At 43.9% G+C, this 6,464-nt stretch overlaps 1 pseudogene; it reads left to right on the top strand.

The window, feature by feature from the left end:
• The first annotated feature begins 4,857 nt into the window (after nt 1–4,857).
• LOC115839085 (heterogeneous nuclear ribonucleoprotein A1-like) lies at nt 4,858–5,811 on the top strand (annotated as a pseudogene).
• Nucleotides 5,812–6,464: the final 653 nt, after the last annotated feature.

Raw genomic sequence — 6,464 nt, 5'->3', positions numbered from 1 at the left:
CATTTTATTCTCTGCTAAATATGTCAGTTTCTCATCACACTGACTTCATTGAATTTGCCTTTGTCGGACTCATGACATGCAGAGATAAATGAAAAATTAGCACTGAACTGAGAAATGCAAATGTTGATTTTCTAGTATTAGTGTCTTTTATCTAATCTAAAATGTCCCTACTTTAAAATTGCTCCCTTAGGTGTGTCTCTTACAATTGGAAACATCCATCCCCTATGCTGGGTGTCATCTCCTTAGAGACACTGGTTATTTAGGGCAGGGAGGGCCCAGGCAGTTAGAGCAAGGAGAGTGCAGGAAGGATTGGGGACTGCAGGGCTGGGAAGACAGCTATCTGTTAAGGATGGGCTGGGCCTGGGGACATGTCGTTCCCAAGGATCATTCCCAGATCCCAGTGAAGGGTGCCTGGGTGAACGGAAAGGGTGGACATGCCTTAGGCTTGTCCGCCTTACTAGCAGATACTCAAGTCCTACAGGGGAATGCTATTGTAAATTACAGCCTATAGATTAGCTGTTATACCACCATTAAGGATAACTTTGCCTTTCCGCTGTTCTGCTGTAAGTCGAGGACAGTTAACAGGTAGATGGTGATGATATATTGTCATAGCTCAACAGACAGATGTTCCTTTCTCTACCTCCTAAACTATGATAGCAAAGTAGATGCACAGCATACCTTATATATTTCTTGAGTCCATTAGACAAATCATAGATAAGTCTGGTTGGAAAACAACGTAGATCACACCGGTTACAAACCAGAATCATGGTCACTTGCTGTATGTATCAATTATAAACAAATATCCTTGGGTTTAAGCAGTATTTTAAATGTGAACCATTTCTAGGATTCTTAAGGACATTACCCAACCCTATCTTCTATTTTATAATTTGGATGTTGCTTTAGTTTTTACTTTCAAATGCGGGGGTATAAGTTCCCAGCCCTTTGAAGGGTTGGATGCATACACATTAGACGATCTTTTTGACTATCCTTTCCCGAAATCATTGTTCAGATGGAGTCCCCTCTTACAAGTTTTTATGACCCCTAGGGCCCCAGGCCCCATGCCACAGCATCCTAAGAAACCTAGAGTTCAGAGGAAAGAAAGATAGGGAGTGCCTTTTTCATGTCTATTTGACTATTTATATATGTGTCTAGTATTTATGGCTTGAAACAAACCAGCTGTATAATAAATATTATTAATAATCCGCTTTTAGAAATAGCTAAATTCTAGAAAGAATAACAATTAAGGCAATTATATTCCATCTTTATGATAAATAAAGATTGCTTACCTAAAGCCCAACTTCCACATTTCAAATAGCTTAATAGAATTTTACAAGAACAATTTTTGAACAACTAGTAGGAGAGAAAAATGTCTAGTAGGAAAGAGTATTCTCTGGGTCTATAACATTTGGTTTGGTTATAAGCTGAGTACATTTGATTTACTTTTCACAGAGTTCTATCATAGAACTGTTGTGTCTGTAAAGACTGCTTCTCTTTCTCAAATCATAGCGATAATGCCAAGCCATAGTACCCCATTACACGCTACACAATTTTGTTGCTAAATTACATAAGAAAAGCCAGTATTTTTCTTATACTTTTGTGCCTCTAAATGCATCATCCTGGGCCTCTTCCCTCTTTCCCAGCTTCACCCTTTTTCTTCATAGAAACCATTGTCTGGCTCCATGAAAAGAGCACTTCAGCTTGCTGCCGAATTTTACCAAGGAGAAAACAAAAACTTAATTAGAAATAAAATAAACACTAGGGCTTCCCTGGTGGCGCAGTGGTTGAGAGTCCACCTGCCGATGCAGGGGACACGGGTTCGTGCCCCGGTCCGGGAAGATCCCACATGCCACGGAGCGGCTGGGCCCGTGAGACATGGCTGCTGAGCCTGCGCGTCCGGAGCCTGTGCTCCACAACGGGAGAGGCCACGACAGTGAGAGGTCCGTGTACCGCCAAAAAAAAATAAAATAAAATAAAAAATAAACACTAAAAGGCTATCATTAGAGCTTCACTGCTTTAATGTAAAAAGGACTTATTCTAATCATTTCATCTCTCTTGAATTCTCTTTTTCACAAAACAGTGCTTTTCTGTACCTCCTTTCACAGGAAATGTCTCCACGCGATGCATGTATTTTCTACCAGTTGTTCTGCCACCAGCAGGTTCAACCCAGGTGGGTAGCTTTTTTTTTTTTTTTTTGCATAAGTTGTTCACATTGAGTACATACTGACTTCTCTCACCCAGAAACCACAAGTCTCAGTTTCTCCTCAGCTGAGGCAAAATGATTCTCCCCAACTTCTCAGCAGTTTTCCAGCAAACTTACTAAATATTTCATGATCTTTCTGTTTCATAAACTTGACCACGTTAGCTATCATTAACCCACTGAATTGGCCAAGGCCTACCAGTGTCACCCAAACCTGTCATGAAGTAATTTCTGCTCGGGGTCTACTGTGTACAAGGACATTTTAAACAGATGAATGGAGCCCGAGAGCATTTTTGGAACCTGTAAGATGCTATGTTAAGTGTGGGAAAACTCCTCTGCTACAGCAGACATGACGGCCTCAGTTCAGAATCTAGTGCCTCCACTTCCTAATTCTGTGACTTTGGGCACATTGTTCAACCTCTCTGTGCTTCACTTTCTTCACGGACTTGTTTTTCTCTGTCCTTGTGCCCTGTACTGATCTCCATGGTGACTGGTACGTCAAGCCTGTATCACCCAGATGCCCCTGACCTCAGGCTTCTAGTTGTTTCAGCCAATAGGAAATCAGAAGGAGGAAGAGCCCTAGTTTCCCCAACACCTCACCAACCCCCAAGATGTTCACTTCCCCTGCTTCCCCCAACCCCACACCACTGGGGCTCTGGCGTCATCCCTCCATGACTGCCATCGGCCCCTTAGAGCAGCTCTTCCTCGAATGGCTCTTCATCAGGCTCTAACTACACCATTTTCTCACCTGCCATTTTGGCCTAGGAGTAAGAACAGCTTCCTGCTATGGCTAGTCTCCTGTGAACCTCCATATTCCTGATTGATTCCCTTAAATCTGCCTACACATCTGCAAATAGTCCCTTCTTTGAATTCTCTTCAGAATTCCATCTCTGCGTGCCTCCTATTTCTTGCTGCAGCCTTGACTAACATACCTCATAGGACAGTTGTAAGGATTAAATAAATTAATACGTATAAAGTACTGAGAACAGTACAGGGCACAGATTAAATACTATATGATTAGCTGTTGTTATCACTAAGGCTGCCCTCTCTTCCTTTGCTATCAGTCCTGGACGACACAGAACTCTGGTTGCCAAAATAGATAGGGGTCCTACCTCTAGAAAGCCGCTGGTGTCTGGAGGGCCTCCTGCTAACCTCCCTCCATGAGGACATTAGCACAGGCTTGGATGGAGAAGCTAGCGGGAAACTGACTCAGATACAGATGGGAAATCAACAAGCTGGGGCAGGTGGGAGTGGGAGGGGCATCAGGGAGTCTCAACAAGTAAACGGGCAGAAGCTGAAGAGCTCAGTCCCTCTGGCAAGATTTGGGCTCCAGGAACGGAAAATTAGAGGAGTCCTTGGTTGACAGGATACTTAGAGGGTATGGCAGAGTGCAGAGGAGTATAAAATGCCCGAGACAAACTTCCTCTACTTCACAACTTGGCCAAGGCCCAGCCTGGCTGTTTTCCAAGTTTTTGAAGACCAGGTGGATTTAAGTGTTTAGGACGAATAAAATCTTATCTAAAAGAGTGCCAGCTGGCAGAGTTCACGTTCACATATTTATCCTGGTGAAGTCTTGTTGGGGCAGGAACAAAGATCATTCTTTATTAACAGGACTGAGGACGTAAATAGGGGATTAAGAGGCTGTATACGGCAGTGGTTGAAAATCAGCTCTACCAACTTTTTAACTGGGCAGCACCGGGCAAGTCACTCAGGCTCTCAAAGTCTCAAAATTTTAAAATTTTAAAAAGTCTGTAAAAACGTTAATGACAGATTCTACCTGAAAGTGCTTATGAGAACTAAATAAAGAAATTCAGGTGCAGTGCTTCACACAGCTCCTGAGACGTAGTAAGTGCTCCGAGATGTTTGCTTTCGTAATTCTCATCATTATCATGATCTCCATCACGGTTCTTAACAGTCATCTGGTAAAAATCTTGCAGGCACAAATTAATGAAAGGGTAACAAGCCTTGTGAGGATATTATAAAGGAAATGGAAGTTACACTGTATGATGGTATTACAACCAACTTATTTTTTCTCCTTTTGTCATAATAGCAGATGCACAAAATCCAGACATGGGAAAATTGCAATCATTAGCCAAACCTCAGGATGCACTTGCTCTTTAGCACAGTGATTTAAAAGTCAAGTTCTAGGGACTTCCCTGGTGGTACAGTGGTTAAGAATCCGCCTGCCAGTGCAGGGGACACAGGTTTGATCCCTGATCCGGGAAGATCCTTCATGCTGCAGAGCAACTAGGTCCGTGCACCGCAACTACTGAGCCTGTGCTCTAGAGCCTGCGAGCCACAACTACTGGGCCCATGTGCCACAACTACTGAAGCCTGCCAGCCCTAGAGCCCGCGTGCCACAATTACTGAGCCCGCATGCTGCAGCTACTGAAGCCCGCCTGCCTAGAACCCGTGCTCCGCAACAAGAGAAGCCACCACAATGAGAAGCCTGCGCACTGCAACAAAGAGAAGCCCCCGCTCACCGCAACTAGAAAAAGCCTGCGCGCAGCAATGAAGACCCAATGCAGACAAAAAATAAATTAATTAATTAAATTTAATTTTAAAAAATAAAATAAAAGTCAAGTTCTAGCCTTTCTGCCCGTGGACGCCACCACGTAAGCATCGTTAAAGTCTCCCCCCACCCCGCCACGACTGAGGTCATGTCTAAGTCAAAGTCTCCCAAAGAGCCTGCACAGCTATGGAAGCTCTTCATCGGAGGTTTGAGCTTTGAAAGAGAGTCTGGAGAGCCATGGTGAGCAGCGGGGAGTGCTCACAGACTGTGTGGTGATGAGGGATCCAAATACCAGGCGCTCTAGAGGCTTCGGGTTTGTCTCATATGCCACTGTGAAGGAGGTGGGTGCAGCCATGAAGGCAAGGCCACACGAGGCGGATGGAAGAGTGGTGGAACCAAAGGGGACTGTCTCGAGAGAAGATTCTCAGAGACCTGGTGCCCACTTCACTGTGAAAAAGATTTTTGTCGGTGGCATTAAAGAAGACACTGAAGAACATCACCTAAGAGACTGTTTTGAACAGTATGGGAAAATTGAAGTGATCGAAATCGTGACTGACCGAGGCAGTGGCAAAAAGAGAGGCTTTGCTTTCGTAACCTTTGATGACCATGACTCCGCAGACAAGACTGTCATTCAGAAATACCACACTGTGAATGGCCTCAACTGTGAAGTAAGGAAAGCCCTATCTAAGCAAGAGATGGCTAGTGCCTCATCCAGCCAAAGAGGTCGAAGTGGTTCTGGAAACTTTGGTGGTGGTTGCGGAGATGGGTTTGGTGGGAACAACACCTTTGGTCGTGGAGGAAACTTCAGTGGTCGAGATGCCTTTGGTGGCAGCCGCGGTGGTGGGGGATATGGTGGCAGCGGGATGGCTATAACGGATTTGGTAACGATGGAAGTAATTTTGGAGGTGGCAGAAGCTGCATTGATTTTGGCAATTACAACAATCAATCTTCAAATTTTGGACCCATGAATGGAGGAAACTTTGGAGGCAGAAGATCTGGCCCCTATGGTGGCGGAGGCCAACACTTTGCCAAACCACGAAACCAAGGCGGCTGTGGCTGTTCCAGCAGCAGCAGGACCTCTGGCAGTGGCAGAAGGTTTTAATTACTGCCAGGAAACAAAGCTTAGCAGGAGAAGAGAGCCAGAGGAGTGACAGGGAAGCTACAGGTTATAACAGATTTGTGAGTTCAGGCAAGGACAGTGGTGGCAGGGCCTAGCTGCTACAGAGAAGATATGTTTTAGACAATACTCATGTGTATGGGCAATAAAAAACTCAAGGACTGTATTTGTGACTAATTGTATAACACGTTATTTCAGTTTCTCTTCTGTGGAAAGTGTAAAGCATTCCAACAAAGGGTTTTAATGTAGTTTTTTGGGTTTGTTTTGTTCTTGTACCCATGCTGTTGATTGCTAAATGTAATGGTCTGATCCTGATGCTGAATAAACATGTCTTTTTAAAAAAAGAAAATAAAAGTTAAGTTCTAGAATCAGGCCCATCTGAGTTCAAATTCCAGCTCTGCCACTTAAGAGCTTTTTGGCCTTTGGGAAACTCACTTTATCTCATTAAGCTTCAGTTTTCTCATCTGTAAAATGAAAGGAGTAATAGTTCCTACCTCATAGAATAGTTATGGGTATTAAGATGATGCAGCAAACGTTGGCTGTCACTAGTTTACTTCCAACAGATGAAAGTTGTCAGAATTCAAATGCTAAATAAAATAGAAGACATCCCTAAGAACATTTGGGAGCTTTCACAATAA

Source organism: Globicephala melas, chromosome 10 (assembly GCF_963455315.2).
Source record: "Globicephala melas chromosome 10, mGloMel1.2, whole genome shotgun sequence".
Classification (NCBI taxonomy): Eukaryota; Metazoa; Chordata; class Mammalia; order Artiodactyla; family Delphinidae; genus Globicephala; species Globicephala melas.
The sequence above is the reverse complement of the archived record's forward strand: the minus strand, read 5'-3'. Positions and strand labels throughout refer to the sequence as shown.